The sequence below is a fragment of the Adiantum capillus-veneris genome, chromosome 27, assembly GCF_014529385.1.
Source record: "Adiantum capillus-veneris isolate H3 chromosome 27, ASM1452938v2, whole genome shotgun sequence".
Lineage (NCBI taxonomy): Eukaryota > Viridiplantae > Streptophyta > Polypodiopsida > Polypodiales > Pteridaceae > Adiantum > Adiantum capillus-veneris.
In genome coordinates, this window is record NC_140957.1 from 118,295,620 (window position 1) to 118,307,399 (window position 11,780).

Sequence of the window (11,780 nt, forward strand, 5' to 3'; positions counted from 1 at the left end):
TCTTCTTAATATAATGACATAGAGTGGAAAAGTGGTGAATCTTGAGACCAAACCACTCATGCTACTAGTGATAATAGGTTGGACAAGTGGTGGACCTTGAATGTAAACCCCCCATGTACGAAATATCATGGGTTTAAGATATTTCAATGGAGCCTAGCATTTTGGAGACATGGTGCAGCTTGCTTCTCTTCATGTTTCAATCGACCTGGCTTGGACAAATGGTGGAGCATCCTTCTCTCCATGTTTCAATGGAGCCTAGCTTGGACAAGTGGTGGACCTTGATTCTCTCTATGTTTCAATAGAGTTAGCTTGGACAAGTGGTGGACCTTGGAACCAACCCCTATGTAAAACCTATCATGTGCATTCCAAGTGGTGGTAAATAATACCATTTTAGATATAGCCTTATAGGTTGGACAAGTGGTGGACCTTAACACCCAGATCTTCTTAATATAATGACATAGAGTGGAAAAGTGGTGAATCTTGAGACCAAACCACTCATGCTACTAGGGAGATAGGTTGGACAAGTGGTGGACCTTGAATTTAAACCCCACATATACAAAATATCATGGGTTTAAGGTATTTCAATGGAGCCTAGCATCTCGAAGACATGGTGCATATTGCTTCTCTTCATGTTTCAATGGAGCCTATTTTGGACAAATAGTGGAGCATCCTTCTCTCCATGTTTCAATGGACCCTAGATTGGATAAGTGGTGGACCTTTGCTTCTCTCCATGTTTCAATATAGTTAGCCTATATTAGACAATAAGTAGACCTCGAATCTCTCCATGTTGTCTAGAGCTGAGCTTGGACAAGTGGTGGACCTTACTTCTCCCTTCCCTTAGTTTACTAGCTTAAAAGATTACTATGTATACTTGCTTAGATCTAACTTGAACAAGTGGTGGACCTTGTATTCACACAAACTTAATTCATTACAAAAAAGTATATGCTAAAATAACATTTGTTTTTTTTTTGTTTCAGGAAAGATGGCTCCAAAAAAACAAGTTGCAAGGGTTGCTGTCTCAATTGACTATACTTGCAATGATGTTAGGAAATGGTATTTGGACATACATGGTATAGAGGGTGCACAATTTCATAAGGTGCATCTATTTATTGCCAAAAGGGAGAATGACAGCTTGTTTGAAGATGTTGGACAAGTTGTGGAAGCATCTGTCTCTGTAGTTGATAGTCATCCGGAGGTGGAATGCATTGACATTCTAGTTCCAATGAATCTAGAATTTCAACTATCTCCAGGAGCATATGCATTGGAGCGCATGTCTAGAAACAAAGAAGAGACAATGTTTTCTCAAGGATGGAAGTTTGCAGAATCAAATCCAAACATCACAGCAGATCAACTTCAAAGCTCCATCATTGCCACACTACAACGAAAAAAGGTGAAAGCTTCACGACCACCATCCACAAAGAAGCAAGCAAAAGTGAAAAAAGTAGCAGCTAAGCGAACTAGTTCCATTTTGGATGTAGACAAGGCATCTTTGGCATCCTCATCAAAAGAGGGTTCAATGTCAAATGGATCCAGATGTTTTAGAAGTTGAGGCCATGAAAGGACGAGAAAAAGATACAGGTGGAATGAATAAGTACATAAATTATTTTCCTTTCCAATATAGGGAATTTGATATCCCTATTCAAAATTGTTGGCTTGCTCCTGATCACTATAATTCACGTATTATGGATAAAAAACACGCTGAAAGTGTGTTATTTGGATTTTCATGGAGTACGACCAAGCCTGCAGCATGTGCATATTTGATGCCTGTTGGAAATGCAAAATCAAAGAAGGGGACTCCTTTGGCAGTAGAAGAGGTAGAGGAGCAAAAAATTAAAGATTATCATTATTGGATTCTTGATGGGAAGCATTCAATCTATGCTGCAAAAGTTTTGCTTCACAATGAACAAAACAACAAAGAGGTATTTGAAAGACTGATTAGCGTGTATAAATTTAGAAAGGCTCGCATTGTTGTGAATGCTCCTCCATTTGTTGCAACTGCTATATCTGCCATTGCAAATGAGGAGGCTCAGTCATTGTATGTCAAGCAACCTTACAGCCAAATATTGAGACATTTACGGAGTCAATGGATCTTCTCAGGACGACCACCAAAGGCAGCAAGTGGAATTGCAGAGGGACATGCATCTCGTGCCGGATGGGATGTAAGTTATTTTCTTTGTCTTTTTGATAGTGTTTAATTAACAAATCTTGCTCAATAGTTTAATTATTTCTCTATTTCTTTTTAGGCTTTTCTTCGATTGGCAAGAATGAGTGCAGCAGCAAGTTGGATTGCTAAACAGGCACACATGGTCACGTACTCTGATTTAGTTTATGATTGCTGGATAGAAATCATTGAAAAGCTAGAAGAGGAGAATAAGAAACCCCCAACAACTGTATTTAGATACCTTTGTGGCCTTGAGGAATCAGAGGTAAAGACTATTCAAGAAGAGATTAGAGATGAGAAGATTTTACTGTCAAAGAGTGCAAAGGATGGTGATGCAACTGACATGTATGATCGAATCAAGCAGTTGAAGCAAGACAAATTGATTCAAGATGCACTTCTTGAAGGCTTCAACAATTTGAATGAGTCTTCACCATGTAAAGACTGGGAGGAGGTGGTCAAAATGTATAACATCAATGATGTTGTTTATAAAACAATTTTAATGCTATGCGAGGAATGGATCAAATCTAGTTTGACGCGTGGAACAAAGAAAATGGCTTTTCCAGATGGAGCAATAAAATACATGCAATGGGCAATTCACCTTCAAAAGGAGAAAACTGAGCCTAGAGATTTGCCATGGTCAATCTATGTGGTGAGCCTACAAATGGAAGGCAATCTCTACTTGATGCGCCACTTCAATAATAAAGTGCCTATTGGCTTATGTGTTTTAGATATGACAAAAAACGTTGGAGGCAATTTGAAGTGGAGTGAGGAGACATTTAACAATGCTTTGGATGGGATCTTGGCTATTGCTGGAGGGTCAACAGATCCTGGATTTGTCTTTCTTGCATTTGTGGATTTCACTAACTTCACAAAATTGCAATGTGCCTTTCACGCCATGGGAGATAATCTGAGCTACCATTGTTGTGGTGCATTGCATCACTTTCCATCAGCTCCTTGCAAAGGAGCAATTCAATTCCTAACAGTTATTGCCTTCTTGGGACAAGGCAATGCATTTGAAGACCTGAGAAGAAGATCAGAGGAACATCCCATGCCAATTGATTGTTCTCTTCTTCAAGTAGCAGATAACGATATGTCAGATTTGCAATATTTGGAGGCCAAAAAAAGAGCTTTGGTCAAGCACTACATTCGTACATATTGTTTTGAAGACCGCAAGCTTGTTGATGTTTTTGGTGATGGCTCCTTGGTTGCACAAGAAGGAATACAACAGAAAAAAGAAGTTATATGCTTAATTGATAGTGTGGAGGAGGCAAAAAACGTGGAGACCATGCTGCTAGACTTTGCTAAGTCTCATGAAGATATAGAAAAATGGGCTGGACTTCAACAATCCACTTCGCAATCAGATGACATTGTGCCTGTTACAGAGGAGTGCTCTCCACAAAGAGAAGAAGAAGAACAACAACAACATCCTCTGTCAATGGAGGACTTTTTGGAAATGGAGACACGTATGTTTTGAGTTTCTTGTGCATGTTAGTGTTTCTTGTTACTGATTTGATACTCTTAATGTTAGATTTTGCTTTATATAGTATTGATTGAGTTTGTATTTTTTATCTCAAGCATTCAAGGTTTGAATGTAAATAATAAATTACTTGAGTTTTTGAATGGTGGATCTTAGACTAAAACTATAACATTTAATACTCACAAAGACTTAATTACTTAAGAGCTTGAACTCAATAAGTTTTGGACCTTTTATCAATACCCCCTTGATATGATACATTAGATCGTAGCATGGTTAAATGGTGATGCTTCATAAATTGAACCTAGCTTAGACAGGTGTTGGAGCCTAAATTTAAACTAACCTTGCTAGAAGGGAGCTTATGTTTGGACTTTGAGAACTAGCATAAGTAATCAATTAGAGCATAGATTAGACATGTGGTGGTGGCCTTAGAGACCAAAATCTTAATGAGCTTGGAAAGGTATTTAAGTACTGCAATTTACTTAGTTTTAGTACTCACTAAAGCATAGCTTGACAAAAGGTGGACCTTACATGGATCCTAATTTCAAGAGGTGTGGTAGACCTTCAAACCAAGATCATATAGCTTGGACATGTGGTGACCTTGCATGGAGACTAGTTTAGACAAGTGTGGTACACCTTGTAACCAACACCCATTTGTTATATTAGCTTGGACAAGTGGTGGACCTTGCTTTTATGTTTCAATGGAGCATATTTTGGACAGTGGTAGACCTTGTTTCTCTCCATGCTTCAATGGAGAGAAACATTAGCTTGGACAAGTGGTGGACCTTGCTTTTATGTTTTAAAGGAGCATATTTCGGACAAGTGGTAGACATTGTTTCTCTCCATGGTTCAATGGAACCCACCTTAGACAAGTGAAGTACCTTGAAACCAAACCCCCATAATACAACCTACTAAATAGGTTGGAAAATTGGTGGTATATGAAACCATCCATGATAGAGCATAGTATAGGTGAAAACGTAGTGGTCCTTATATCAATTACCCATGCATAGCTTGGACAAGTGGTGGACCTTGATTCTCTCTATGTTTCAATGGATCCTATCTTGGACTATAGATATATCTTACTTATTTCCATGCTTCAATGGATTGTAGCTTGGATAAGGAGTGGACCTTCAAACAAAACTCCACAGCATAGCATATATTAACAATTCATGGGTTTTATAGAGATTTTCTTGCCTATTTTGGAGAGTTGGTACACCTTTATTCTCCATTCTTCAATGGATCTGAGGTTGGACAAGCGGAGCTGGAGAAGTGGTCAACCTTAAAATGAAACCTCCCATGCTACAACCCATCATAGATCGTATATGTAGTGGACCTTGAAACTCTTTTATGTCCCTAGCTTAGAGAAGCATTGCACTCTTTATTATCTCCATACATGAAGGCAAGGTTGGACAAGTGGTGGACCTTCAAACCAGAATCTCTATGCAATAATAGGCAAGTGGTGGAGCTTGTTTTCTCCATGTTCCAATGGAGCCTAGCTTAGACAAACAATGGAGCTTGCTTCTCTCCATGTTTCAATGGATCCTAGCTTAGAAAAGTGGTGGAGCTTTGATTCTCTCCATGTTCCAATGGACCATAGCTTAGACAAGTGGTAGACCTGAAAAACCCCCCGTATACAACATATTATGGGGTTTTCATGTTTCAATGGCACCTAGCTTGGACAAATGGTAGAGCTTGCTTCTCTTTATGTTTCAATGGATCCAATCTTAGCCAAGTGGTGGACCTTGAAACAAGAATCCCCCCCCCCATGTACAACGTATTATGGGTTTTGAAAGCACTGGGAGAAAATAATAGCTTTGATAAGTGGTGGACCTTGCTTCTCTCCATGCTTCAATGGAGCCGAGGTTGGACACATGTTGGAGAGAAGATGGTTGCCCATGAAATAAGACCATGCATGCTATAATCAATCATATGTTGTACACATGGTGGACCTTGCAATTGTTTTATATGCCTAACTTGGACAAGTGGAGGACCCTTGATTACCTCCAGATATCAACAACAAGCCAAGTTTGGACAAGTGTAGTACCACCAAACCAGAATCTCTATGCTACAATAGAGTATAGGTAGGACACGCAGTGAACCTTGATATCAAACCATCCATGCTACTAGAGATGATAGGTTTCACATGTGGTGGAACCTTGTATCAATGTTCTATGTGTAGTTTTTGACTAGTGATAGACCTTGAAACTAATCCCTCTAGGCTACAAGAAAAAAGAGATGGATGAGGAGGCTAGACTACTTTTGTTGCATCAATGCATCCCATGTTACCACATATACTATAGGGTTCTTGGATAAGTGTTGGATCTTGTGTCAATGCTCCATGTCTAGCTTGGACAAGTGGTGGACCTTGGTTCTCTCTATGCTTCAAATGGGCAATAGATTGGAGACACAGTGGCCTTTTTTTTCCAATGATTTTATTTTTTGGAAACCTTGGAGGCACCATGTAAGAGGCACTCTAAGTCTTCCATACAATGGACCTATTGGACTATAAAATAATGATATCTTTCTTTGATATTGTCATTATTTTATGCATAATATTTTCTTCTTTTTGCAGACACAAAGGAGTTAAGTGATATAAAAACTAGATGTATTTCACACTATGATTGGCATGAAGATCCTTTTGGGACACCAACTTTTCCTATTCCCAAAGATGTAATTTTCCATATTAACGGTGTGGATTTTGAAGTGCGACTTTCATGTATTGAAGGAGCTGGTTATGGGCTATTTGTGCATACTACCCTGGAAAGTGGTTTGACTATTCTAAACTATGGAGGGCATAAGTATAGATTTCAAGACTGGAAAAAGATATGCAAAATTTTTCCAAGAGCTTATAAATATTCTCTTCTAGAGGATCCAAACATAGAAGAAGAGGAAGATCAATCATACATTATTGGTTGTGTAGAAGAAGGAAACGTGTCGGGCTATATAAATAGTTCTCACAGTACAAATGTCTGTCCCAACGTACGCTATACATTTGATCCAAATTTGCCACCTTGGCATAAATGCACCTCTTCACACATCAAGTCAGAAGAATATGGCCATGTATGCATTGAGACTATTTGTCAAGTTGAAGCAGGAGAAGAGTTGTTTGCTGACTATAACTTTACTTGACATTGTAAAGTATTGTACATGGATGGAAATCTCAAGTACATGCATCATTTTCATTTTTCATGGATGAAATCTCAAGTGAATATAACATTTGATTATTGTTTAGTTTATGCTCAACGAGAATCTAAAGTGCTCTTATGCTTTGTGTGTTGTCTAACTTATTTGACTACCTTGGCCATAGAATCTTGATTCTACTCTAGATTTGTGATAAATCTTACCAAAATTTAATCAATGTCTAGGTTGGACAAGTGGTGGGGCTTCAAACATTACTGTCTTAAACAAGTGGAGTTATCTTACTTGAATAAGTGGTGGCCTTTGAATCCAAATCTAAGCCAAATCTCTAATTGTTTGCTTGTAGTCTAGGTTGGACATTTGGTGGACCTTGTATCCATGTTTCCTCAACAAGGGTGGCTTTTAGTTTTCACTTTAAGTACTCATCTTTAATAAAGTGTAGGATGGAAAATGTTGAGTTAGTAGATTGTATTTTAGACAAGTGGTGTTTGGTGTACGAATGCTGAAAATGGTTGCAAGGATTCTAACAACGACTTTACCTTAAATAAATTTCTTACTAGGAGTTCTACATATAAATATGGTGAATAAAATTCTAGTGGTTTTGAGATACCATTTGTGTGTGTGTTTTCTTAGATTCACAAACTGGGATGGATAATGCTCCTATGGTTCAGTCAACAACTATAGAATCCATAGATTCTATGGTTTCTAAAGTGCCCAAGATGGATGATATTTCTATACTAGAGTCTAGTGTTGTGCAACTTGAGCAAGCTTCCAATAATGAGAACCAAGAAATCGATGCTTCAAAAATGCAACATACATCAAAAGAGACTGAAAAGTCCACTCACGAGCTATTGCCAATTGGTACTACGTCATGTAGCGTAGATGTTGAGAAATCCATGCTTACAATTATATTGGATTTAAATGGTCTATTGTTGAAACGTTCCCCTCAACCATCCTCACACCACAACTCAGTGCAAATGGATTCAAAAAGATATATTATACTCAGGCCAGGTTGCATCCAATTCTTGAAGACTATTTTACAGAGGTTTAATGTTGCAATTTGGTCGACAGCTACTAGGAATAATGTGTATCAAATCCTTGCAGCACTAAACAACTTAGCTGAGGATACATTGCCTTTCTTTGCAATTTGGTCGCAAGATGTTTGCTACACCGCTCAAACTCAAAAATTGTTTAGACCCGACAATCCAAACGTTGAGGCAATGTTCAAGCCTCTAGCCAAAATTGCCATGGGGTTTGAATGTGATCCACAAAGAACAGTGCTTATTGATGACTCTCCTTACAAGGGATGTATTTCACCAGCAAACAATTGCATTTTTCCACCACAATTTGATGCTGAGAAGATGGTTGACAATATGCTCTTGGAGGAGCTACTGCCATACTTGATTCAGCTTGATGAGAGAAGGGATGTGCGTGATTTAATTGCTTCTAATCGTTATGGACAACCTATAGTGACAAATGATAGTGAATACAAACAAATCATGGAGTATTGGAAGCAGAAAAATGATGTTTGGTCAGCTAAGGTGTTCTTTACAAGAAGAATACCACCTGCAAAAGGTGACAGGGATGAAACTATCATTGAAAATGCAAGTGACACAAGCCACCGCAATGAAATGAGAAGAGCCCAAATACAAGAGATCTTAGCAAAGGAGCGTACACCCATTGAAAGCATGAAGGCGTCACAATTGACCACTTTAGCTAGGCAATTGGGTTGTAACACAAAAGGAGTTTTGAAGGCAACCACAGCAAAGGCTTATATAAATAAGGTGAAAGCTGAGAACAATCTTCTAAGGCTGGATAGAAAGCAACCCTAAGGTACTAGTGACATGTCATATATTCTTGATACACATACTTGAACACTCATGTGCATGGTATCTAACAAATCTTTCTTTTTATTCCTTCCTGCAGGATCTTACAAAGGATACTACTAGATGGAGCTCAATCAATAGAGATTTTGATATGTTTGCTCAAAATAATGAAGCAGTCACCTACATTTTTTGTTTATCAATTTCTTGAGAGACTTTCTTTTAGTTTGTAATCATCAAATGAAATGAAAAGTATCCTTCTTATAAGATTGCTGATCTTTTTCTCGTTCAAAACTTTCAATTGTGATTTATAGTTTTGTTAGCATGAGATTGTGCTTTTTTAGTTTGAAAAAAACTGTCAAAGATCCAAGTCTTTTTGGCTTTACTTAAGTTATTAATTGTGAAAGATCCAAGTCTTTTTGCTTTACTTAAGTTATTGATTGTCTATGTAATAGTCCTTAAAACAATATCGGATGGCTTTCTTCCTCCCATGTCTCACATTGGTCTTTAGGTAAGACAAGTGGTGACCTTGAAAGTATGGTCTCATATCTCGATCAAGTGAAGAGACATGAAGCTTAAATATCACTACTATGTATCTAGTGTTAAACTCCATCAAGACAAAGATACTAGAGTGTCAAATTGCAGTCTAGTTTAAGTGAAAATCCATTTGAGCTAAGGTAAAACTTATAGTGCCTCATTTTTCTAGGATTCTACCTCATCAAGGAAGTTAGAATCTAGCACAAACCTAGATAGGACAATTCGTGGAACTTAAGAGACTTATTATTGAGTTAGAGTTTAGTTTAGATAAGCAAAAGATCTTCAAACCAACACTTGACTTTCTTACTATTCAATATTCAAAGTCCCTTGAGGCTAACAAATTACATACCTACTTGTAACCTAACTAATGAGTAATTATATAGATCTAAGCAAGTATATATAATGAGTCTTCAAACTAATAAACCAAGGGAAGAGAGTAGCAAGGTCCACTACTTGTCCAAGCTCAGCTCTAGACAACATAGAAAGATGCTAGTTCTACTAATTGTCTAATTATAGGCATGGAGAAATGATAGAAGGTTGAACACTTGTCCAACCTATCATCTCTAGTAAGATGGGAGGTTTGGCCTTAAGATTCACCATGTAACCAACCTATACATCATTGTATTATGAAGAGTAGAAAAGCAAAGCTCCACCACTTGTCCAAGCTAGTTCTAAAATCCACATGGAGATAAGCAAGCTCCACCATTTGTCAAATCTCTCTTCCATTAAAACATGAAAAAACTCAGCTATGTTGTACAGGGGGGACTTTTTTCCAAGGTCCACCACTTGTCCAAGCTAGGATCCATTAAAACATGGAAATAAACAAAGCTCCACCACTCGTCCAACCTTTAGAGTTGCAAAGTGTATGGGTTGTCTAAACTAGGTATGGGAAAATAATTGAAGGTCCACCACTTGAAACATGGAGCGAAGCAAGCTCCACCATGTCTCCAATATGCTAGACTCCATTGAAACACCCTAAACCCATGATATTTTGTACATAGGGGATGTACATTCAAGATCCACCACTTGTCCAACCTAGTATCCCTAGTAGCTTGATAGCTTTGGTCTCAAGATTCACCACTTGTCCACTCTATGTCATTGTATTAAAAAGGATTGGGTGTTAAGGTCCACCACTTGTCCAACCTATAAGGTTATATTTTAAATGGTTTTTTTTCTCACAACTTGAACTACCCATGATATGTTTTACATGGTAGTTTTGTTTCAATGTCCACCACTTGTCCAAGCTAACTCTATTGAAACATAGAGAGAACCAAAGATCCACCACTTGTCCAAGCTAAGCTATATTGAAACATGGAGAGAAGGATGCTCCACCATTTCTCCAAGATAGGCTTCATTGAAACATGGAGAGAAGAAAGCTCCACCATGTCTCCAAGCTAGGATCCATTTAAATGCCCTAAACCCATTTTATTTTGTACATGGGGGGTTTTATTTCAAGGCCCACCACTTGTCTAACCTATTATCCCTAGTAGCACGAGTGGTTTGGTCTCAAGATACACCACTTGTACACTCTATGTCATTATATTAGGAAGAACTATGTATTAAGGTCCACCACTTGTCCAACCTATAAGGTTATATCTTAAATGGTATCCTTTCTCACCACTTGAAATGCCCATGATATGTTTTACATGGGGGTTTCATTCCAAGGTCCACCACTTGTCCAAGCTAATTGTATTCAAACATAGAGAGAAGCAAAGGTCCACCACTTGTCCAAACTAACTCTATTCAAACATAGAGAGAAGCAAAGGTTCACCACTTGTCAAAGCTAAGGTCCATTGAAGCATGGAGGGAAGTAACCTCCATCATGTTTCCAAGATAGGTGCCATTCAAACATCGAAAGAATCAAGATCTACCATGTCTCCAAGATTCTAGGCTCCATTGAAACACCCTAAAACCATGATATTTTGTACATGGGGTGTTTACATTCAAGGTCTACCACTTCTCTAACGTATTATACCTAGTAGCATGAGTGGTTTGGTCTTAAGATTCACCACTTATCCACTCTATGTCATTATATTAAGAATAACTGGGTGTTAAGGTCCACCACTTGTCCAACCTATAAGGGTATATCTTAAATGGTATCCTTCACCACTTGTCAAGGTCCATCACCACTTTTCCAACCTATAAGGTTATATCTTGAATGATATTTTTCCTTATCACTTGTAATGTCCATGCTATGTTTTACAAAGGGGTTTTGTTCCAAGACCCACCACTTGTCCAAGCTAACTCTATTGAAAAATAGAGAGAAGCAAAGGTCCACCACTTGTCCAAGGTAGGCTCCATTGAAACATGGAGAGAAGGATGATCCACCATTTCTCCAAGATAGGTTCCATTGAAACATTGAGAGAAGCAATCTCCACCATGTCTCCACACTAGGATCCATTGAAATACCCTAAACCCATAATTTTGTACATGAGGGGTTTACATTCAAGGTCCACCACTTGTCCAACCTATAAGGTTATATTTTAAATGGTATCCTTTCTCACCACTTGAAATGCCCATGATATGTTTTACATGGGGGTTTCATTCCAAGGTCCACCACTTGTCCAAGCTAACTCTATTAAAACATATAGAGAAAGAAAGGTCCACCACTTGTCCAAGCTAGGCTCATTGAAACATGGAGAGAAGG